Here is a 26,261-nt window from a genome sequence, read left to right on the forward strand (position 1 = left end):
CAACATTCAGAAAACGAAGATCAGGGCATCCGGTCCCATCACTTCATGGGAAATAGATGGGGAAACAGTGGAAAGAGTGTCAGACTTTATTTTTGGGGGGCTCCAAAATCACTGCAGATGGTGATTGCAGCCATGAAATTAAAAGACGCTTACTCCTTGGAAGGAAAGTTATGACCAACCTAGATAGTATATTCCAAAGCAGAGACATTACTTTGCTGACTAAGCTCTGTCTAGTCAAGGCTATGGATTTTCCCTGTGGTCATGCATGGATGAGAGAGTTGGACTGTGAAGAAGGCTGAGAGCTGAAGAATTGATGCTTTTGAACTGTGGTGTTGGAGAAGACTCTTGAGAGTCCCTGGGACTGCACGGAGATCCAACCAGTCCATTCTGAAGGAGATCAGCCCTGGGATTCCTTTGGAAGGAATGAGGCTAAAGCTGAAACTCCAGGACTCTGGCCACCTCATGTGAAGAGTTGACTCACTGGAAAAGACTCTGATGCTGGGAGGGACTCTGGGCAGGACGATAAGGGGATGACAGAGGATGAGACGGCTGGATGGCATCACTGACTCGATGGACGTGAATCTGAGTGAACTCCGGGAGTTGGTGATGGACAGGGAGGCCTGGTGTGCTGCAATTCATGGGGTCACAAAGAGTCAGACAGGACTGAGCGACTGAACTGAACTGAACTGAACTGAAGGAATGGTGATTTGCTGGAGTAATTAGGACAGAAAATATTAATTCCTTAGAAGGTTGTTTCAAGTCTCAGGCAATAAATTTGAACAGTCTGAACTTCAGGGAGTCTACAGGACTAGAGACAGCATATTCATAAAGTTGGTTAAGAGATTAACTGAGTGGGTATGATTAACCAATTTCAAGTTATGATTAAAGTCATTTAATTTTTGACCATGGGATCAGAGAGAAGATCATGCATTGAAGATGAAATGCATGGGAAAAGTTTGTAAAATAGTTGATGCCAATGAAATAATTAGATAAAGGAATACTTTGTATATTCATCTTTTCTTCTCACATGGAGAGAAGGTTGCAAAGTTATTATTGCATCTTAAAGATAATTGGTCCCACACAAGAGTATCATAAATTGTAGAGTTTCTTTTCCTTTGCTATAGAAGGCAACATATCACAAAGATAATCTGTGATTATTTTGCATTGGGTCAAGTTTTATTATTTTAAATCAGATCTCTTTTTAAATAAAATGTAATTATTTTGATCATTACACATTTCTGGGCCATTACGGACCTCTTATACATTTGCAAAATACTATAAACACCACTGACTGAGCTCCTGGGGGCAGTTTTCTCAACATCTGAAGGATACCTTTAACTTAAATTATTTTGGCTATTGGTTTAGTTCTCTCAAAAAAATCACCTTGAGATGTAATTACATAGAAATGAGCCTGGCCATAGTGGTATATACACAGATAGAATAATATGTAGGAAAATAACAAATGTGAAGCAAAGCATAATAAACAGTTAAATGTGAATAAATAGACAGGACAAGGATATTGAGTCAATCTACTTGTTGTAGTCTGCAAACAAAAATTTACCAGTTTACAATTTCAGAAATGAAAATCCCCTACCCCACCAAACACACCCATATACACATACACACCAATGACTCTCATACTCTTACAGTCTTACAGAAGAGGAGAGGTTACCTAGGTCCTAGTGGGGTGCATTAACTGAAGGGCATTGCAGGCAAAAAGAGAGCAAAATGAGTAATCTCTTTGAGATTAGTGAAGCATTGCACAATTGAGTAGCTGCAAGTAAATTTTAAGTTGTGAAAGAGAGTGAGAGGCTAAGTTATAAGTTACAAGGGGACTTGCTACAATATTAAGGAATTTGGTACAAGTGAAATAGGCATCAGGAAAATAAACAATCATTATAGGATTTTCATCAGGGATCGTAATTAAGCATCCAAGGGATGTTTTGAACCATATTCTTCAGTGGTTATTTCTAGACCTAGAAAGCCTTGCTAAGAATCTAAATCCAGAGATGATGCTGAATCTGAACTGAGTGATACTAACAATGGATAAAGTTGGATTGTTTCCAAAGTTTAATTAGCTGTTGGAGACGAGGGAAATGATGCTTTACTTGATCCAGCTTCCAAGTTAGTGGTACTCTTAAAAGTTTCTTACTTATCCTTAAATTTTCAGCGTAAGCTTTTAGGTGATATTTCTGGAATAGAAATTGGTGTTTGTCTGTAAATCAAAATATATGACCTGATCAGTGATTGATTTACTGTAGATGCCAATGTGGTAGTTGTATTTTTGTTTAGTGTTGTGAAGTGGTTCAGTTCTCACTATTTAGTGACCCTAAAGGAATTCACTGGTATATAAGTGAAAATAAAATAATTCTGAAGGAATTCACTAGATTTATTTTATTTTCACTTATATATCAGTTGTTTTATAACAGCTCTTAAATCTTTAATAACCTATTCCAGAATTTCAAAGTAAAAATGTTTACTTTCATAGGTAGTGAAAAATATGAAGCCTATGCTGAAGATGTCTGAAAATAATTATTTTGGAGCTTTCAAAATCAAAAGAATTGCTTGAACTCAACTCATAAATATACTTTAAATTTTTGCCAAAATATTGATAATATCTCCAGATTACAAATAATTACTTGGGGGTGTTAATAGATGTTTAATTTGTTTCCTTCATAGACTAGCTAGAATTCCAAGTATTGTTATATTGGAACATATACAAAGTAAATGTCAAGGTGAAGTGGATAATTTTTTTTAGGAATTCACATATTCCTGCATCTTTATTTGTCTGTCATCCCCACTTCTGTCCAAAAACAAAGAGAGAAAATAAATGTAATGTCTCAAAAGTAGCAAAATATCATGTTATTATTAGCTGGGGCTATAACAAACTAGTTTGGGCCACTTGGAGTCCTTCTGTTTCTCTAACTAATGACATAAGCAATGACAAGTTGATGTTGGCTGATGGCAGGAGATCTCAGGTCGTCACCCTTTCTGCACAGCTTTTTAAGTGTCTTTATGACGTGGCAGCTGGCTTCCCCAGGATGAGCCATCCAGGAAAGCAAGGTGTAAGCTTCAAAGTGTTTTATGATGTAGATTTAGAAGTCACAGATAACTTGTTGGCGCAATAGTTTATTGACTACATCAATCCTATTCAGTATGAATGAAAACTGCAGAGCACATGAGAATCTTTGGGAGCCATCTTGGATGCTAGCTTCCAAAGGTCCTTATTTATAGATTCTTAATTGGGTATTTTAAAACAAATGGTTTATTTTGTATATCTCTAACTTTTAACCATAACATTACACAAACTTTATTTTTTATTATTATTTTTTTAGTTTCCAGCAGCTTTTATTTTTCCTAGAATCTGGATACAAGTAACTCTGGCAAGGCAGTGCTCAATACTGTTTAAGCCTCATATTTTAGATTAGCTACTTAAATATTATAAATGTGAATGTACATTCTCATAACTGGGTAACTAAAATTTGACATAAATTTACTCAGTATTTATGTAATTACAAAATTTTATATGCAACAGGAGCTTTCATACTGTAGAATCTTACCTTACACACTTGTTTACATACAAAACAGTTATTCTTTACTCATCTATCCAACCTATAAAGTGTTACACCAATGTTTCTCAAGATGTTTCTTAAAACAGATGAGTTCTCAACACAAGGTTAACAAACCTGAAGCTCCACTTCAGGACTACAAACCCATAAATAGAAAACTGTTTCACCAGAAATAGGTTATAAGCAATTCTTTTCAAAGTGATACTATAGGATGTTAAAAAGTTGACCAAAATAAGACACAGGTTTCTTTTATTATTATTATTTAAAAATTTTTTATTGGAGTATAGTTGACTTACAGTGTTGTGAAGTTTCACATATAGAGCAAAGTGAATCAGTTATACATATATCCACTCTTTTTTAGATTCTTTTCCCATTACATAGCACTGAGTGGAGTTCCCCATGCTATACAGTAGGTCTAGACACAGGTTTCTTATTAATATTTTTTAATGGGTCTCAAACTCTGTGACAGATTTTTGGTCAAGTTGCTTCCATTAAAAATTATTAATTTTAAAAATTAATAACTTAAAGCTGCCACACACAAAGCATATGGTCCACAAACCATTCTCCTTTCCTTCTGAAGTTTTTACAAAGTATTGTTATCATTAACCAGTCTTTTACTATTAAACTTCAATGGCCAGTTGAGAGAAACAGTTCTGAGACCATTCTTCCACCACTGATTAAGACTGGGGCAGCAGGTATTGGGAACAATATTCGTTTAGCCTTCTGAGCTTTCTGGGCAGACTTGGTGACCTTGCCAGCTCCAGCTGCCTTCTTGTCCACTGCTTGGATGACACCCACAGCAACTGTCAGACTCATGTCACACACAGCAAGATGGCCCAGGGGAGGATAGTCAGAAAACTTCTCAAAACACATGGGCTGGCCAGGAACCATATCAAAATGGTGGCGTCACCAAATTTCAAGAGTTTGGCACCATCTTCCAGTTTTTCCCCACAACAACAATCAATCTCCTCCTGCAACTCAGCAAACTTGTAAGTAATGTGAACTGTGTGACAATCCAGCACAGGGGCCTATCCAGCACTGATTTGGCCTGGATGGTTCAAAATGATCACCTGGGCTGTGAAGCCAGCTGCTTCCATTGGTGGGTCATTTTTGCTGTCACCAGCCACAATGGTATGACAAACATCTCTGGCAGACACGTTCTTGATATGGAAGCCCACACTCCCCAAGAAGGGCTTCACTCAATGCTTCATGGTTGATTTCAACAGACTTCACTTCTGTTGTTACACTGACTGGAGCAAAGGTGATTACCAGGCCAGGTATGAGAACACCAGTCTCCACTCAACCCATAGGGGCAGCACCAATGCCAGCAATTGTACAGACATCTTGGTGGGGCTAATACAAGGGCTGGTCACTTGGGCAAGCTGATGGCAGGATGCAATCCAGAGCTTCAAGCAGAGTGGTTCCACTGGCATTGACATCCATGTGAGTAACTTCCCATCTCTTGAACCATGGCATGTTAGCACTTGGCTCCAGCATGTTGTCACCATTCCAATCAGAAATTGGCACAAATGCAACTGTGTCAGGGTTGTAGCCAATTTTCTTAATGTAGGTGCTGACTTCCTTAACAATTTTCTCCTATGTCTTCTGGCTGTGGCGTGGCTTGGCGGAATCCATTTTGTTAACTTCAACAATTAGTTGTTTTGCATCCAGAGTGAAAGCCAGAAGGACATGCTCACAGGTCTACCCTTTCGTGGAGATACTGGCTTCAAATTCACCAGCACCAGCAACAACAATCCAGCCTGGGATGTGTCTGTAATCATGTATTTGATGAAGTCCCCGTGTCCTGGGACATCAATGAAGGCCACATAGTGCTTGCTGGTTCTTGAATTTCCACAGGGAGATATCAAGGGTGATATGATACTTACGTTCAGCTTTCAGTTTGTCTAAGACCCAGTCATACATGAAGGAAGCCTTTCCCATCTCAGCAGCCCCTTCTCGAACTTTGAATTGTAGATCAGATGGCCAGTCATGGTAGATTTCCCTTAATCTATGTGTCTAGTGATAACGATGATGATGTGGGTCTCTTCCTTTCCCATGTTGGCTTAGGTTTAATGGTGGTTTTCATGACATCTGTGTCCTGGCAGCAAACCTGTCGCAAAAAAGTTATTTATTCTTTATAAAAGATGAGGACTTAAATAATTCCTTTGAATACTTTCCATTTTCACTTTAGATTCATACCACCAATGAATGACATTTACAGTTTAATATGATCTTAATTTTTTGTTACCTCTAAACTTTCAGAAAATATGCTAGAGTCCTATGTTTTTCCTTTGTATTATTGTTTTCTTGATTTCCATCTGAAATAAGAGTAACAGCAGTCTTCTATAATACTTCACTTATAATTCAGTATATTATATTATGTACACCTTTGCCTTTTGAAGTTTGATGTCATTTTACTTCTCATCTGAAAACCACACATCAATATATTTATTCTCTGTCCTTGCCATGCTGTGCTAAGTCCCTTCAGTCATGTCCAACTCTGTACAACTCTATGAACTATAGCCTGCCAGGCTCCTCTGTCCATGGGATCCTCCAGTGGAGGGAGATGGGAGGGAGGTTCAAGAGGGAAGATATATATATATATATCTGATTCATGTTAAGGTTTGACAGAAAACAACAAAATTCTGTAAAGCAATTATCCTTCAATTAAAAACTAAATAAATTAGAAAAAAATAAAAAAATACTGGAGTCGATTGCCATTCCCTTCTCCAGGGGCCCTTCCTGATCCAGGAATCAAACTGGTTTGTTTTATGTCTGACCTGCATTCAGTTCAGTTCAGTTCAGTTGCTCATTCGTGTCCGACTCTTTGTGACCCCATGAATCGCAGAACGCCAGGCCTCCCTGTCCATCACCAACTCCCGGAGTTCACTCAGACTCACGTCCATTGAGTCAGTGATGCCATCCAGCCATCTCATCCTCTGTTGTCCCCTTCTCCTCCTGCCCCCAATGCCTCCCAGCATCAGAGTCTTTTCCAATGGGTCAACACTTCGCTTGAGGTGGCCAAAGTACTGGAGTTTCAGCTTTAGCATCATTCCTTCCAAAGATATCCCAGGGTTGATCTCCTTCAGAATGGACTGGTTGGATCTCCTTGCAGTCCAAGGGACTCTCAAGAGTCTTCTCCAACACCACAGTTCAAAAGCATCAATTCTTCGGCACTCAGCCTTCTTCACAATCCAACTCTCACATCCATACATGACCACTGGAAAAACCATAGCCTTGACTAGACGGACCTTAGTCGGCAAAGTAATGTCTCGGCTTTTGAATATGCTCTCCAGGTTGGCAGGTAGGTTTTACCACTAGAGCCACCTGGGAAGCTCTGTTGTTAGGCTAAGTCAAAAACTGTAAGGCAAAAAATAGAGTTTACATTATTATAACCATGAAAAATAAATTAGTACTACACATTCTTCCCTGTGTTCAGTTTCTCTAACTAAGTGAAAGTGAAAATGAAAGTCGCAGAGTCATGTCTGACTCTTTGCAACCCCGTGGACTATTCAGTCCATGGAATTCTCCAGACCTGAATACTGGACTGGGTAGCTTTTCCCTTATCCAGGGGACCTTCCCAACCCAGAGATCGAACCCAGGTATTCTGCACTGCAGTCGGATTCCTTACCAGCTGAGCCACAAGAGACAAAGGAAGACTTGTCTCTAACCAAGGACCATTCTAAATGTAATTAGTGTAAAATTAATTTCAAACAGATTCAATTCTCTTGATATTCCATCCATTGGTAAGACAGGAAGCATTTTAATGTGCTTCTTATTTGGCTTTGTAAAACATCCCCTCCTCCTTGAGTTTTTACCCATCTACTTTTTTTTTTTTAATTAATAAATCTTTATATCTTGAAGGCATGAAATGCTACCTTTTTTATCCCAGTTACTTGTATTTCCCTGATCCAGTGTTCTCTATTTTCTTTCTTTTTTTTTTTTTTTTTCACTTTACAATATTGTATTGGTTTTGCCACACATCAATCTGAATCCGCCATGGGTGTACACATGTTCCCAATCCAGAATCCCCCTCCCACCCTCACCCCCTCCCCACCCCCCGCCACCATCCCTCCGGGTCATCCCAGTGCACCAGCCCCAAGCATCCTGCACCCTGCATCTAACTTAGACTGGCGATTCATTTCTTATATGATATTATACATGTTTCAATGCCATTCTCCCAAATCATCCCACCTTCTCCCTCTCCCTCTCCCACAGAGTCCAAAAGATTGTTGTATACATCTGTCTCTTTTGCTGTCTCACATACAGGGTTATTGTTACCATCTTTCTAAATTCCATATATATGCATTAGTATACTGTATTGGTGTTTTTCTTTCTGGCTTACTTCACTCTGTATAATCAGCTCCAGATTCATCCACCTCATTAGAACTGATTCAAATGTATTCTTTTTAATAGCTGAGTAATACTCCATTATTTTATAATTATTATCCGAGCTGGTTGCTCTCTAAATTATCTGTAGAATGGTCAGTTTGTGATATCTTATTGCTACTCTCCTAAGTTGGATTCATATTTACTGATTCTGCCCTATAATCTTGTGGTAAAAACTGCTAGTTCTGATTTCTTTCTTTCATGACTTTTGGCATAAGCAGATACTTTTGGAGTCATTTCCTAGTGCTCTTAGATTAATTTTAAGAATGTTACTGGAATGGAAGTTTGTGGAGAGGTAGCTTCTTCAAGGCTAGCTTTCATGCACTTAAAGTCACAAAAATTTATCCACTGTCCAAATGACTCTAAAGAATAGATTTTTGTAGAAATTATTGACTGGTGCACTTAAGGAAGGTCTGGATTAGTCTGTTTTTTTTTTTTTCCATTTTAATAAGCTGTGTTTAGTTAAATACAATTAATTTTTATATTGAACTGATTGAGTTCAGGAATAAAATGTAGCTAATGCAATCGTACACATTAAAATATGAATTATAAAGCAAAGATTAAGTTTATATTATATCATTCAAAATAGATTTTATATATTGATTTCCATGAGTGCAAGATGATAGCTTTTTTACACTGCAGTCCCCAGTAACTACCCCATGAAAATATTATGCATATGTTTGATGAATAAAGAATCAGGAGAGAGACATTAGGGAAGAAGCCACTCTATTTTCAAAACCACCTTTAAGTTCAGGATATCACTAAAGACTTTTACAGTTTTTCTAACCACATCATATCTAGAATTGTCACTGTTGGGTAACAAGTGTTTGATGAAATATCACACAAGCCAAAATATGAGCCGCATGCATTATTTTCTCTTGCTGCAGAACAAATTACCACAAACTTAGCAGTTTAAAAAACATCTATTTACTTTCATTATGTCTGTAGGTAGGAAATCTGGGAACAATGAAATATTATTCTTTGGGTCTCACTGGGCTAAACATTATGCTCAGGGTCTCACTCAGCTAAAATCACTGGGTTAAGCCATACTTCTGTTTCTCATCTGGACCTCAGGATCCTCTTCCAAACTTACTGGGTTTAATTTCTAGAAGTATAGGACTGAGTTGTTGTTTTCCTGCTAGGTATCAAGCAGGGACGATTTTCAGCTGCTTACAGGCAGTTCCTTACAATGTGCCATCTGCTATAGACTGAATCGTGTCTCCACCAAAGACACTTCTTACAGTCATTTCAGAGCAAGGATGTTTACTTTCTTCCAGGTCAGACGGAGAACACTTCAGATGTTCTTTTCTATAACCAAGTGCAGGAAATAAAGGGCTAACATAATTAGGTCAAGCCCACTTCAACCATCTCTCTTTCTAAAGATCAACAGATTTGATCAGTCGCTTCAGTCATGTCCAATTCTTTGCGACTCCCTGGACTGTAACCTGCAAAGGTTCTCTGTCTATGAGATTCTCCAGGCAAGAGTACTGGAGTAGGTTGGCATCTCATTCTCCTGATTTATGACCTTAAACACCTACAAAATCCCTTTAAAATGTCATCTAGATTTATGCTTAATCGGATATCTGGAAGAAGGTGTATATACCAGAGGCTAGGATCTTGGGGACTATCTTAGAAATTAACCAGCCAGACTATAGATATGTCTTTAATTTTAAAAATTTAATGGCCACATTAAAAAATAAGAAGAGACTCTGTAAACTTGAATTAACCACATTTTATTTAGCCAAATATACCTAATATATTATCATTTAACATTTAACAGGTATAAAGTTATTAATGACATAATTTGCATTTTTTCATGCAAAAAGTTAGAAACCCAGTGTGTATTTCACAGTTACAGCACATCTCAGATTTGACCATCAGTGTTTCAAGTACTCAGTAACCACAAATGACTAGTGGCTCAATAATACAGTGATTATAGGTATAATTTAGGTAAATTGTAAGTGTAGTTATGGATTACCTTAAGAATTTAAAGAAAGCAGAGTATCATTACAATACTTCCTGAGACTGAAAGATTACATTGAAGATGAATTTCAGGAATAATAGTAAATATCCACATTACTGGATACACTTTTCTTTCAGCTTGAATTTAAGCTTAAATAACATAAAGTAAAATAAAAGTAATTTAAAGAAAGAAAAATGTAAGTTACATAATTCAAGTAGAAAGTAACATTTTGTTAAATCTCTTAAAATATTGTTTCTTCTCATATTTAAATGCTTCTTTGTGAATAATACTAGATTTAAATTTATGTTAATTAAAGTTTCATCCAAATAATGTTACTTTCCATTTCCTTCTCCAATGCATGAAAGTGAAAATTGAAAGTGAAGTCACTCAGTCATGTCCGACTCCTAGTGACCCCATGGACTGTAGCCCACCAGGCTCCTCCACCCATGGGATTCTCCAGGTGAAAGTACTGGAGTGGGTTGCAATTGACTTTTCCCGCTACCTTCATAGTACCAATTCAATAATTAATAAATGTATAATTTACTAAAAAGAATGAATATAAACCTGTCCATTACTTAACATGAATACTAGTGGGCAGGAAAGACTTTCTTTAATTTGTACAGAGGGCACTGAAATATCTATTTTTGTATATTTTATTGGTATAATAACATTCAAATTATAATTGTCTTCTTCAAGCAAGTAGTACGTTGTTATTTCCTATTTTGCAAAGAGCATAAAGGCTGAATCAACAAATAAGATGCATTTCCGCTAACATCTTTTCAACAAAGGTAGTTAGAGTTGCAATGATAAAAAGCAGAGGTAAGACTACTTGTACTATTGAGAGTACATTCTTTATTATATTTCTTACAATAATATTTTTTTTTTTCTGAGAAGGAAAATTACTCCAACCTAGATTAAAATACCACAATGCCTGGATTAGTAACCAGGCATGAGACAGAGATCAAGACCATCCCCATGGAAAAGAAATGTAAAAAAGCAAAATGGCTGTCTGAGGAGACCTTACAAAGAGCTGTGAAAAGAAGAGAAGTGAAAAGCAAAGGAGAAAAGGAAAGATATAAGCATCTGAATGCAGAGTTCCAAAGAATAGCAAGAAGAGATAAGAAAGCCTTCCTCAGATATCAATGCGAAGAAAGAGAGGAAAACAATAGAATGGGAAAGACTAGAGATCTCTTCAAGAAAATTAGAGATACCAAGGGAACATTTCATGCAAAGATGAGCTTGATAAAGGACAGAAATGGTATGGCCCTAACAGAAGCAGAAGATATTAAGAAGAGGTGGCAAAAATACACGGAAGAACTGTATAAAATAGACCTCACAACCCAGATAATCATGACGGTATGATCACTAGACATCCTGGAATGTGAAGTCAAGTGGGCCTTAGAAAGCATCACTACGAACAAAGCTAGTGGAGGTGATGGAATTCCAGTGGAGCTATTTCAAACCCTGAAAGATGATGCTGTGAAAGTGCTGCACTCAATATGCCACAAATTTGGAAAACTCAGCAGTGGCCACAGGAATGGAAAAGGTCAGCTTTCATTCCAATCCCAAAGAAAGGCAATGCCAAAGAATGCTCAAACTACCACACGATTGCACTCATCTCACATGCTAGTAAAGTAATGCTCAAAATTCTCCAAGCCAGGCTTCAGCAATACGTGAACCATGAACTTCCAGGTGTTCAAGCTCGTTTTAGAAAAGGCAGAGGAACCAGAGATCAAATTGCCAACATCTGCTGGATCATGGAAAAAGCAAGAAAGTTCTAGAAAAACATCTATTTCTGCTTTATTGATTATGCTAAAGCCTTTGACTATGTGGATAACAATAAACTATGGACAATTCTGAGAGAGATGGGAATACCAGACCACCTGAGCTGCCTCTTGAGAAATCTGTATGCAGGTCAGGAAGCAACAGATAGAACTGGACATGGAACAACAAACTGGTTCCAAATAGGAAAAGGAGTACATCAAGACTGTATATTGTCACCCTGATTATTTAACTTATGTGAAGAGTACATCATGAGAAACGCTGGGCTGGAAGAAGTACAAGGTGGAATAAGGACTGCCAAGAGAAATATCAATCACCTCAGATATGCAGATGACACCACCCTTATGGCAGAAAGTGAAGAGGAACTAAAAATCCTCTTGAAGAAAATGAAAGTTGAGAGTGAAAAAGTTGGCTTAAAGCTCAACATTCAGAAAACAAAGATCATGGCATCTGGTCCCATAACTTCATGGAAAATAAATGGGGAAACAGTGGAAACAGTGTCAGACTTTATTTTTGGGGGCTCCAAAATCACTACAGATGATGACTGCAGCCATGAAATTAAAAGATGCACTCAGAGGGAGAGGGAGAGGGTGGGATGGTTTGGGATATTGTCATTGACACATGTATACTATCATGTAAGAATCAAATCACCAGTCTATGTCCAATGCAGTATACAGCATGCTTGGGGCTGGTGCACGGGGATGACCCAGAGGGATGTTGTGGGGAGGAATGTGGGAGGAGGGTTCATGTTTGGGATCGCATGTACACCCGTGGTGGATTCATGTTAATGTAGGGCAAAACCAATACAGTATTGTAAAGTAAAATAAAGTAAAATAATTTAAAAAATAATAATAATTTAAATATATTTGTACTTAATGAATTTATGTTAATTATATCCTACACAAATATATTTAAAATTTTCTACCCCATACGTTGTTAGACATTTAAAAAACTTGCAAAAAGATAAACATTACCAAATTTCAAAAAGTAAAATAAAATAAAATAAAAGACGCTTACTCCTTGGAGGGAAAGTTATGACCAACTTAGATAGCATATTCAAAAGCAGAGATATTACTATGCCAACAAAGGTCCATCTAGTCAAGGCTATGGTTTTTCCAGTAGTCAAGTATGGATGTGAGAGTTGGACTGTGAAGAAGACTGAGCACCGAAGAATTGATGCTTTTGAACTGTGGTGTTGGAGAAGACTCTTGAGAGTCCCTTGGACTGCAAGGAGATCCAACCAGTCCATTCTAAAGGAGATCAGTCCTGGGTGTTCTTTAGAAGGAATGATGCTAAAGCTGAAACTCCAGTACTTTGGCCACCTGATGCGAAGAGGTGACTCATTGGAAAAGACTCTGATGCTGGGAGGGATTGGGGGCAGGAGGAGAAGGGGACGACCGAGGATGAGATGGCTGGATGGCATCACTGACTCGATGGACGTGAGTCTGAGTGAACTCCGGGAGTTGGTGATGGACAGGAAGGCCTGGCATGCTGCGATCATGGGGTCACAAAGAGTCGGATGCGACTGAGCAACTGAACTGAACTGACATGATACTTTCTTCTAATGGACTTTAAATATTATTAAATAATGGAACTATTATATAAACATGTGACAGGATTTTAATTCATCAACTGTAATTTACTGAATTGAGCACTCTACCTTTTAAGTTGAACAATATCAACCAGCTTCTTGGTGTCACTGACAACAGAAACACCTAATTACTATTCATAGAGATGTAATTCTCCCAACTGGTAAGTTTAAAATGTTCAAAAGATTTTTCAAACTATGCTTTTAATTGCTTTAACCCATTATGTCATTTGACCACTTTGGATTAGCATAGACACCCCTCTTTTTTAAAAAATTTTACTTTATTTTACTTTAAATACTGTATTGGTTTTGCCATACATCAACATGAATCCACCACGGGTATACATGAGTTCCCAATCCTAAACCCCCCCACCCCACCTCCCTCCCCATACCATTTCTCTAGGTATTCCCAGTGTACCAGCCCCTAGCATCCTGTATCCTGCATCGAACCTAGACTGGCAATTTGTTTCTTACATGATATTACACGTGCTTCAATGCCATTCTCCCAAATCATCCCACTGTCTCCCTCTCACACAGAGTCCAAAAGTCTATTCTATACATCTGTGTCTCTTTTGCTGTTTTGCATACAGGGTTATCATTACCATCTTTCTAAATTCCATATATATGTGTTAGTATACTGTATTGGTGTTTTTCTTTCTGGCTTACTTCACTCTGTATAATCGGCTCCAGTTTCATCCACCTCATTAGAACTGATTCAAATGATTCTTTTTAATGGCTGAGTAATACTCCATTGTGTATATGTACCACAGCTTTCTTATCCATTCATCTGCTGATGGACATCTAGGTTGCTTCCATGTCCTGGCTATTATATACAGTGCTGTGATGAACATTGGGGTACACGTCTGTATGTCTTCTTTTGAGAAATGTCTGTTTAGTTATTTGGCCCAGTTTTTGATTGGGTCGTTTATTTTTCTGGAATTGAGCCGCAGGAGTTGCTTGTATATTTTTGAGATTGTTTGTCAGTTGCTTCATTTGCTATCATTTTCTCCCATTCTGAAGGCTGTCTTTTCACCTTGCTTATAGTTTCCTTTGTTGTGCAGAAGCCTTTAATTTCAATTAGATCTCATTTGTTTATTTTTGCTTTTATTTCCAGTATTCTGGGAGGTGGGTCATAGAGGATCCTGCTGTGATGTCTGTCGGAGAGTGTTTTGCCTATGTTCTCCTCTAGGAGTTTTATATTTTCTGGTCTTACGTTTAGATCTTTAATCCATTTTGAGTGTATTTTTGTGTATGGTGTTAGAAAGTGTTCTAGTTTCAGTCTTACATGTGGTTAACCAGTTATCCCAGCACCGCTTGTTAAAGAGATTGTCTTTACTCCATTGTATATTCTTGCCCCCTTTGTCGAAGATAAGGTGTCCATAGGTGTGTGGATTTATCTCTGGGCTTTCTATTTTGTTCCATTGATCTATATGTCTGTCTTTGTGCCAGTACCATACTGTCTTGATAACTGTGGCTTTGTAGTAGAGCCTGAAGTCAGGCAGGTTGATTCCTCGAGTTCCATTCTTCTTTCTCAAGATTTCTTTGGCTATTCGAGGTTTTTTGTATTTCCATACAAACTGTGAAATTATTTGTTCTAGCTCTGTGAAAAATACCGCTGGTAGCTTGATAGGGATTGCATTGATCCTGTAGATTGCTTTGGGTAGTTATTCAGACTTAAATTGAAGAAAGTAGGGAAAATCACTAGACCATTCAAGTATGACCTAAATCAAATCCCTTATGATTATACAGTGGAAGTGAGAAACAGATTTAAGGGCCTAGATCTGATAAATAGAGTGCCTGATGAACTATGGACGGAGGTTCGTGACATTGTACAGGAGACAGGGATCAAGACCATCCCCATGGAAAAGAAATGCAAAAAAGCAAAATGGCTGTCTGGACAGGCCTTACAAATAGCTGTGAAAAGAAGAGAGGCAAAAAGCAAAGGAAAAAAGGAAAGATATAAGCATCTGAATGCAGAGTTCCAAAGAATAGCAAGAAGAGATAAGAAAGCCTTTTCCAGTGATCACTGCAAAGAATTAAAGGAAAACAACAGAATGGGAAAGACTAGAGATCTCTTCAAGAAAATTAGAGATACCAAGGGAACATTTCATGCAAAGATGGGCTCGATAAATGACAGAAATTGTCTGGACCTAACAGAAACAAAAGATATTATGAAGAGGTGGCAAGAATACACAGAAGAACTGTACAAAAAAGATCTTCACGACCCAGATAATCATGATGATGTGATCACTAATCTAGAGCCAGACATCCTAGAATGTGAAGTCAAGTGGGCCTTAGAAAGCATCACTACGAACAAAGCTAGTGGAGGTGATGGAATTCCAGTTGAGCTGTTTCAAATCCTGAAAGATGATGCTGTGAAAGTGCTGCACTCAATATGCCAGCAAATTTGGAAAACTCAGCAGTGGCCACAGGATTGGAAAAGGTCAGTTTTTATTCCAATCCCAAAGAAAGGCAATGCCAAAGAATGCTCAAACTACCTCACAATCGCACTCATCTCACACGCTAGTAAAGTAATGCTCAAAATTCTCCAAGCCAGACTTCAGCAATACGTGAACTATGAACTCCCTGATGCTCAAGCTGCTTTTAGAAAAGGCAGAGGAACCAGAGATCAAATTGCCAACATCTGCCAGATCATGGAAAAAGCAAGAGAGTTCCAGAAAAACATCTATTTCTGCTTTATTGACTATGCCAAAGCCTTTGACTGTGTGGATCACAACAAACTGTGGAAAATTCTGAAACAGATGGGAATACCAGACCACCTGACCTGCCTCTTGAGAGATCTGTATGCAGGTCAGGAAGCAACAGTTAGCACTGGACATGGAACAACAGACTGGTTCCAAATAGGAAAAGGAGGACGTCAAGGCTGTATATTGTCACTCTGCTTATTTAAATTCTATGCAGAGTACATCATGAGAAACGCTGGACTGGAAGAAGTACAAGCTGGAATCAAGATTGCCGGGAGAAATATCAATGACCTCAGATATGCAGATGACACCACCCTTATGGCTGAAAGTGAAGAGGAAGTAAAAAGCCTCTTGATGAAAGTGAAAGAGGAGAGCAAAAAATTTGGCTTAAATCTCAACATTCAGAAAATGAAGATCATGGCATCTAGTCCCATCACTTCATGGGAAATAGATGGGGAAACAGTGGAAACAGTGTCAGACTTTATTTTTTGGGGCTCCGAAATCACTGCAGATGGTGACTACAACCATGAAATTAAGACGCTTACTCCTTGGAAGAAAAGTTATGACTAACCTGGATAGTATATTCAAAAGCAGAGACATTACTTTGTCAACCTAAGTCCGTCTAGTCAAGGCTATGGTTTTTCCTGTGGTCATGTATGGATGTGAGAGTTGGACTGTGAAGAAGGCTGAGCGCCGAAGAATTGATGCTTTTGAACTGTGGTGTTGGAGAAGATTCTTGAGAGTCTCTTGGACTGCAAGGAGATCCAACCAGTCCATTCTGAAGGAGATCAACCCTGGAATTTCTTTGGAAGGAATGATGCTAAAGCTGGAGCTCTAGTACTTCGGACACCTCATGTGAAGAGTTGACTCATTGGAAAAGACTGATGCTGGGAGGGATTGAGGGCAGGAGGAGAATGGGATGACAGAGAATGAAATGGCTGGATGGCATCACAGACTCGATGGACGTGAGTCTGAGTGAACTCCAGGAGATGGTGATGGACAGGGAGGCCTGGCGTGCTGCGATTCATGGGGTAGCAAAGAGTCGGACACTACTGAGCAACTACAGAACTGAACTGAACAGAATTCTTCCAATCCATGAACATGGTATATTTCTCCATTTATTAGTGTCCTCTTTGATTTCTTTCAGCAGTGTTTTATAGTTTTCTATATATAGGTCTTTGGTTTCTTTTGGTAGATATATTCCTAAGTATTTTATTCTTTTCGTTGCAATGGTGAATGGAATTGTTTCCTTAATTTCTTTTTCTACTTTCTCATTATTAGTGTATAGGAATGCAAGGGATTTCTGAGTGTTGATTTTATATCCTGCAACTTTACTATATTCATTGATTAGCTCTATTAATTTTCTGGTGGAGTCTTTAGGGTTTTCTATGTAGAGGATCATGTCATCTGCAAACAGTGAGAGTTTTACGTCTTCTTTTCCAATTTCAATTCCTTTCATTTCTTTTTCTGCTCTGATTGCTATGGCCAAAACTTCCAGAACTATGTTGAATAGTAGCGGTGAAAGTGGGCACCCTTGTCTTGTTCCTGACTTTAGGGGAAATGCTTTCAGTTTTTCACCATTGAGGATAATGTTTGCTGTGTGTTTGTCATATGTAGCTTTTATTATGCTGAGGTATGTTCCTTCTATTCTTGCTTTCTGGAGAGTTTTTATCATAAATGAATGTTGAATTTTGTCAAAGTCTTTCTCTGCATCTATTGAGATAATCATATGGTTTTTATTTTTCAATTTGTTAATATGGTGAATTACATTGATTGATTTGGGGATATTGAAGACTCCTTACATCCCTGGGATAAAGCCCACTTGGTCATGGTGTATGATCTTTTTAATGTGTTGTTGGATTCTGATTGCTAGAATTTTGTTGAGGATTTTTGCATCTATGTTCATCAGTGATATTGGCCTATAGTTTTCTTTTTTTGTGGCATCTTTGTCAGGTTTTGGTATTAGGGTGATGGTGGCCTCACAGAATGAGTTTGGAAGTTTACCTTCCTCTGCAATTTTCTGGAAGAGTTTGAGTAGGATAGGTGTTAGCTCTTCTCTAAACTTTTGGTAGAATTCAGCTGTGAAGCTGCCTGGACCAGGGCTTTTGTTTGATGGAAGATTTCTGATTACAGTTTCAATTTCCGTGCTTGTGATGGGTCTGTTAAGATTTTCTATTTCTTCCTGGCTCAGTTTTGGAAAGTTGTACTTTTCTAAGAATTTGTCCATTTCTTCCACGTTGTCCATTTTATTGGCATATAATTCCTGATAGTAGTCTCTTATTATCCTTTGTATTTCTGTGTTGTCTGTTGTGATCTCTCCATTTTCATTTCTAATTTTATTGATTTGATTTTTCTCCCTTTGTTACTTGATGAGTCTGGCTAATGGTTTGTCAATTTTATTTAACTTCTCAAAGAACCAGCTTTTGGCTTTGTTGAATTTTGCTATGGTCTCTTTTGTTTCTTTTGCATTTATGTCTGCCCTAATTTTTAAGATTTCTTTCCTTATACTAACCCTGGGGTTCTCCATTTCTTCCTTTTCTAGTTGCTTTAGGTGTAGAGTTAGGTTATTTATTTGACTTTTTTCTTGTTTCTTGAGGTATGCCTCTATTGCTATGAACTTTCCCCTTAGCACTGCTTATATAGTGTCCCACAGGTTTTGGGTTGTTGTGTTTTCATTCGTTTCTGTGCATATTTTGATTTCTTCTGTGATTTGTTGGTTATCAGAAGCGTGTTTTTCAGCCTCCATATGTTGGAACTTTTAATAGCTTTTCTCCTGTAATTGAGATCTAATCTTACTGCATTATGGTTGGAAAAGATGCTTGGAATGATTTCAATTTTTTTGAATTTACCAAGGCTAGATTTATGGCCCAGGATGTGATCTATCCTGGAGAAGGTTCCATGAGCAATTGAGAAAAAGGTGAAATTCATTATTTTGGGGTGAAGTGACCTATAGATATCAATTAGGTCTAACTGGTCTATTGTATCATTTAAAGTTTGTGTTTCCTTATTAATTTTCTGTTTAGTTGGTCTATCCATAGGTGTGAGTGGGATATTAAATTCTCATACTATTATTGTGTTATTGTTAATTTCCCCTTTCATACTTGTTAGCATTTGTCTTACATATTGTGGTGCTCCTATGTTGGGTGCATATATATTTATAATTGTTATATCTTCTTCTTGGATTGATCCTTTGATCATTATGTAGTGTCCTTCTTTGTCTCTTTCCACAGCCTTTGTTTTATAGTCTTTTATCGGATATGAGTATTGCTACTCCTGCTTTCTTTTGGTCTCTATTTGTGTGGAATATCTTTTGCCAGCCCTTCACTTTCAGTCTGTATGTGTCCCTTGTTTTGAGGTGGGTCTCTTGTAGACAACATATATAGGGGTCTTGTTTTTGTATCCATTCAACCAGTGTTTGTCTTTTGGTTCGGGCATTCAACCCATTTACATTTAAGGTAATTATTGATAAGTATGATACCGTTGCCATTTACTTTATTGTTTTGGGTTCAGGTTTATACACCGTTTCTGCATTTCCTGTCTAAAGAATATCCTTCAGCATTTGTTGGAGAGCTGGTTTTGGTGGAGCTGAATTCTCTTAGCTTTCTTTTGCTTGTCTGTAAAGCTTTTGATTTCTCCCTCATGTTTGAATGAGATCCTTGCTGGGTACAGTAATCTGGGCTGTAGGTTATTTTCTTTCATCACTTTAAGAATGTCTTGCCATTCCCTCCTGGCCTGAAGGGTTTCTATTGAAAGATCAGCTGTTATCCTTATGGGAATCCCCTTGTGTGTTATTTGTTGTTTTTCCCTTGCTGCTTTTAATATTTGTTCTTTGTGTTTGATCTTTGTTAATTTGATTAATATCTGCCTTGGGATGTTTCGCCTTGAATTTATCCTGTTTGGAACTCTCTGGGTTTCTTGGACTTGGGTGATTATTTTCTTCCCCATTTTAGGGAAGTTTTCAACTATTATCTCCTCAAGTACTTTCTCATGGTCTTTATTTTTGTCTTCTTCTTCTGGGACTCCTATAATTCAAATGTTGGAGTGTTTCATATTGTCCTGGAGGTCTCTGATATAGGCCTCATTAATTTTAATTCGTTTTTCTTTTTTCCTCTCTGATTCATTTATTTCTACCCTTCTATCTTCTATTTCACTAATCCTATCTTCTGTCTTCTTTATTCTACTATTTGTTGCCTCCAGAGTGTTTTTGATCTCATTTATTGCGTTATTCATTATATATTGACTCTTTTTTATTTCTTCTAGGTCCTTGTTAAACCTTTCTTGCATCTTCTCAATCCTTGTCTCCAGGCTATTTATCTTTGATTCCATTTTTATTTCAAGATTTTGGATCATTTTCACTATCATTATTTGGAATTCTTTATCAGATAGATTCCCTATCTCTTCCTCTTTTGTTTGTTTTGGTGGGCATTTCTCCTGTTCCTTTACCTGCTGGGTATTCCTCTGTCTCTTTATCTTGTTTATATTGCTGAGATTGGGACACCCCACTTCTTAAATGTTCCCCTGAGGGATTCTTTTTCATTGATCTCATTCCACACTTTTCTTCAGGTGGTATGGACAGGAAATTATGCTGTTGAATTTTTTCCTTACTTGATTGTGATTGGCTGGGGCCCCCAAATTCTAGGTTGTTTACCCATATGCCTACCTTAAAATAAGTAGAGAAAAATCATGCTGCAACATGCCTGTCACACAATTGTCCTGTCAGCTTAAGATTGGTGAGAGATTGTTAAGCTAAGTGGTGAAAACATGTGAGAAAAGGAAAAGGAAGTAGAAGGGAAAAAACACCTAGTGATGAATATTTGTTCTGAAGTATATTCTATTTTGGGCTTGTCTCTTGGCTCAGTGATAAAGAAGCCTGCCAGTGTAGGAGACACTGTTTTGATTCTTGGGTCTGGAAGGTCCCCTGAAGAAGGAAATGGTAACCCGCTCTAGTATTCTTAACTGGGAAATCCCATAGACAAAGGAGTCTAGTGGGCTACAGTCCATAAAGAGTCAAACACAACTGAAATGGCTAAACAACAACAAATATCCTATTTTATAATGTTCTATTTTATAGGACAAGCAGTGCATAGCAATATTTTTCAACCAGAGCTATATTTCTCTAGTCACAGATTTTCTTTTGACCTACAGAACCAAGCTTAACTCATTAGCTACTTACAGTAGAATTAGAAAAGAATTCATAAAATATTATTTTTTTTGATACCACACCCTCTTCAACATGATAGTATATTTTCACCTTATTTCACTATAAAACCCCTTGAGTTTTCTGTTTGTGTATTGCCTTTCATTTCCACATATAGTTTTTCTAGTCTCAGTTAAGTTTATTTCAGTCAGGACTGTGTATCCTATTTTCAGTATCATTATCAATAAATCTAATAATGGATTCTCAACCCTTAGTTTATCTGTCAGTAGAATTTGACTCTTTTTTTAAATGAATGCTTTTCTTGATGTGTTTTCTTTATTTGCCTTTCAAGATATCCATTCTTGGTTCTCTTTATTTAACTAGTAGTTCCTTTTTGGTTCTTTTTGTTGGTTATTTTGAACTTTCCCAAACTCTAAATACTGGGAGTATCCACAGGTTGTGGGGAATTCTTCTCTAATTCTTCTTAATTTATTTTAGTCCTTAGAGAGAGCCCTATCTCATCTCGTCATCTAGGTTTACAGAATGTCTGTAGTGGGTGTCTCTGTGTCTTCGCTGTGTTTTTTTCAGGCCCCCTCTGATTTCAGGCTTAATGGCAGCTCCATGCAAACTCTGAATTATCTTAGAGTGACATGGTTCCCACTTTAAGCATATTTTTGTCTTCTTCCCCAGACGTTTTTAAAAGGCATTTGACCCAGGGAAAGACAGTGGGGATATCCAGAGTGCTGTAAAACTCCTAGAAGCAACTCTCTGATAGTGATGGAGAACAGGAGCAAATAAATAAATAAATGAATAAATTCCCCAGCCTTCCATCATTTAGATGGAAACTTCCAGAAATCTGTACACTTTTCCAGGGGTTCTTGCAGAATCAAATGTCCTATACTTGTAACATCAGCCTCAATCATACACATTGACTCTAGAGTTTTCTCCTCCTCCATCTCTATGCCTGCATTCTTACTACTACCTCTGCTTCCAAAGGACCCCTCATACATGAATTGCTGCAAATAATGTTTTTTCCAAGCTAAAATTAAGGCACAATCTCTACTCTAATGTCTTTCAAATTTACATCTGTTACAAACTTAAGAATTTTCAGCAACAAAGCTAACCACCTATTCATCCTCCTCTTTGGTCTATCAAATAGGCATGCTAAATATTATTACCAATCTGGTTTAAAACATTATCATATTTTGCTTGAATGACTGGAATACAATATCAACTTGTCTCCGTGCTGCAATTTTACTCATTCTTTCAATTTCTCCACACCAAATGCCAGAAAAATCTTTTAAAAATGAAAGTCAATGTTTAAATTTAACACTTCCCAGATTTTTCATCTAATTTAAAGTATTTTTTTTATTTTAATACTGACCTACAAAACCCTAAATCATTTGGCTCTTACTATTTCTTTTTCCCCATTCCCACTTATCTTGCTCAAGTCACAGTAGATTTATTACTATTTTTCTTCCCCTTGATATCCACTCAGCTACTGTCACATTCTTAATGTTTTTGTTCTTTATCATCTTACCAAAGAGTCTTTCTTGATTATCTTTTATAAAACAGCAAAGCCCCATTGGGTCACTCTATTTGCCCCTTTTCCCCCCTTGTTTTGTTATCTTCATAGAATGAGTCTAACTCTGACATATGATATACATATTCTTTTTATTTTTATTTACTTATGGTTTATAGTAAGGTTCATAAGGGCAAGGATTGTGTGTTTCTTGATTTTTCATTACCAAGTAACTGTTCAACAGCTACAACAATGCTTGAAAGTGAAAGTGTTAGTCACTCAGTCATGTCCAACTCATTACAACCCCATGGGCTCTGGCCCATGGGGCTTCTCTGTCTATGGAATTCTCCAGGCAAGAATACTGGAGTGGGTAGCCACTTTCTTCTTAAAATATAACTGACTGAACTAATACTGAATATCTACTTAGTCACTGATTTGCTGATAAATATGTATTTCAAGAAACTGACATGGAATTCAAACAGTGGTCAGATCATAGAGGAAAAGGGAAATTAAGACAATATTTTTGATTTAGCAGATTCATATGTATCATGTATTATTTTGTCTCATATCTGTGTTTCTCACACAAAGAACTTAAAATTTCCATAATATGTTGTCTCTGGATTCCAGTGAATAGTCATGAACATTCATTCAATATTTTCTGGGCTGGGCATGCCAGTCATTTTAAATCTTTGTTATTAGTCTCATTGGCATGGCAATCCTTGTGTGGCATGATAGCTGCTGCTGGGACAGAGCCATGAAGTCATTCAAACTCATGTTGTGGTGCCACAGTTAATACCTTCACATCTATGTGAATTGGGAGCAGGGGAGCCTGAGAAAATTTATCAATGTAAAGGTACATTTATGTAATCCCCTATTACTTTATCAGGCAGTTGGTCAAAATTGTCGTTAAACTGAAATTGCTATTCTGGTTATGGAAATAATGATAACTTGAGAGTAGGTCAATGGGACTTTGAAATTATCAGTGGGGTTGAAAAGAAAGTCAAAATTATATTCTCTTTTTTGCCGTAATTCATTATTTAGCACCATTTAGGATTTCTTTGGAAGGAATGATGCTAAAGCTGAAACTCCAGTACTTTGGCCACCTGATGCGAAGAGTTGACTCATTGGAAAAGACTCTATGCTGGGAGGGATTGGGGGCAGGAGGAGAAGGGGATGACAGAGGATGAGATGGCTGGATGGCATCACTGACTCAATGGATGTGAGTCTGAGTGAACTCCAGGAGTTGGTGATGGACAGGGAGGCCTGGCATGCTGCAATTCATGGGGTCGCAAAATGTCAGACACGACTGAGCAACTGAACTGAACTGAACTGATTCTGAAGAATAGGGCTTCCCTGGTGGCTCAGAGGGTAAGCATCTGCTCGCATTGTGGGAGACCTGGGTTCTATCCCTGGGTTGGGAAGATCCCCTGGAAAAGGAAATAGCAACCCACTCCAGTATTCTTGCCTGGAAAATCCCATGGACAGAGAAGCCTGGTTGGCTACAGTCCATGGGGTCACCAAGAGTTGGACATGATTGAGTGACTTCACTTCATTTCACTATTTTGAAGAATGGGCTTCCTAGATGGTGCTGTTGGAAAAAGAATTTGCCTGTCAATGTAGGAGACAGAAGAGATGCAGTTTCAATCCCTGGGTCAGGAAAATCCCCTGGAGAAGGGCATGGCAACCCCCTTCATTATTCTTGCCTAGAGAATCGTATGGCCTGAGAAGCCTAGCAGGCTAAAGCCCATAGGGTCCCAAAAAGTCAGACACAACTAAAGAGCTTAGCATACACTCTAAAGAACTGGGCTTCTCTGGTGTCTCAGTGGTAAAGAATCCTCCTGCCAATGCAGGAGACACGGGTTTGTTCCCTGGGCCAGGAAGATCCCTGGAGAAAGGAAACAGCTAACCCACTCCAGTATTCTTGCCTGGAAAATCCCATGGACAGAGGAGTCTGGTGGGCTACACAGTCCATGGGGTGGCAAAGAGTTGGACACAACTTAGTGACAAACAACAACAACAGATTAAAGAAGTAAAAATTTATAGATACAAGTTATGTTGAGTATGCCAATGCAGATGGTGAAATAATTCACAGAAGTATTATTAAGGGAAGAAACAGAGCTTTTATTCACTTTTCAAGGGAGCAAAGGGGCCAGACAGAGTGATCTTGGCTCAGGAGAGTGGGAATTTGAGTCTTTTTATTGAGTTTCAAAGGGCAAGGAACAGGAAAGAGGGGTTGGGCTCATATCTATCTGGTCCACAGTTATATCGGGGTCAGCTGTGCTTCTATAGGATGTGGTTTTTCTGAGAATCTGTAACTTCTTGTTTCCAGTAATTTTTCAGTCCTTGGGTGTCGGAAAGAGACTTAACAGAGGCGCTTGAGAGGCTCTACTCTTATTTTAAACAATGTTAGATGGGTTTACAAATTAGCTACAATTTTGAATGTTAAAATATTTAACTTTAATTCTAAAATTTACATCTGTTATGTATTAATAGTATATTAATAGATATGTCATATTGCATAATTATATAGCACACAAAATATACATATTATAATTTTAATGGTAAAATATACATCACAAAATAGTAAATAAAAAGTCATTACTAGATGAGAGGAAGAAAGATATTACTATTAAAAATGAGCATTTGAATTAAAAAGGCTAATACTTTTAGTCTGCCTTTACTCATAGAGTTACATTATTTGAAGGAGATTCTATTTACATAATCCTTATCTCAAAAATAAATTAGGATTGAACTTACCTACAGGAGAGCTAAGGGAATAGAATAACAAATGTGATTACACTAGATCTTAATACTTAGTAAAATATTAACATATATAATCAATAATGTGCTTCTTTCCATCTAATCAATAATTTAATTCTCTTTAATATAATATGATGGAAGTGAAAGAGGAGAGTGAAAAAGTTGGCTTAAAGCTCAACATTCAGAAAAACGAAGATCATGGCATTCTGTCCCATCACTACATGGCAAATAGATTGGGAAGCAGTTGAAACAGTGGCTGACTTTATTTTGGGGGCTCCAAAATCACTGCAGATTGTGACTGCAGCCATGAAATTAAAAGATACTTACTCCTTGGAAGCAAAGTTATGACCAAATTAGAGAGCATATTCAAAAGTAGAGACATTACTTTGTCAACAAAGTTCCATCTAGTCAAGGCTATGGGTTTTCCAGTGGTCATGTATGGATGTGAGAGTTGGACTATAAAGAAAGCTGAGTGCCACCTGATGTGAAGAGCTGACTCATTTGTCCTTTAGCTAGTTATAATTTCATTGGCTAGAGTGATCATAGGGATAATCACATCCAACCAATCTTGGGGAAATAGAAACAGCTGCATAATATAGACATAGAACTCATTACATCTCATGTAATATTCATAGCATTTTTCCTATATCTTGCTTATTGCCAAAATAATATGATCATTTGAATAGAAATCAAAAACATAGAAAAGCTCATTTTTACTATCCCCAACAAATCAGTCTGTTCTCATTTTCCCTGCTATTCTTTTAGTCTTTGCCCAAATGTTAGTATAAATTTTACAAAGCCATAATTATAGTTTATATAATTAAATGATAAATGTATTATGATAAG

The 26,261-nt window shown here is 37.6% G+C and overlaps 1 pseudogene; it reads right to left on the reverse strand.

Annotated features, from left to right (window-relative positions):
* Positions 1-4,196: 4,196 nt before the first annotated feature.
* Positions 4,197-5,626, reverse strand: LOC138079731 (elongation factor 1-alpha 1 pseudogene; annotated as a pseudogene).
* Positions 5,627-26,261: the final 20,635 nt, after the last annotated feature.

Source organism: Capricornis sumatraensis, chromosome 5, assembly GCF_032405125.1.
Source record: "Capricornis sumatraensis isolate serow.1 chromosome 5, serow.2, whole genome shotgun sequence".
NCBI classification, from domain to species: Eukaryota; Metazoa; Chordata; class Mammalia; order Artiodactyla; family Bovidae; genus Capricornis; species Capricornis sumatraensis.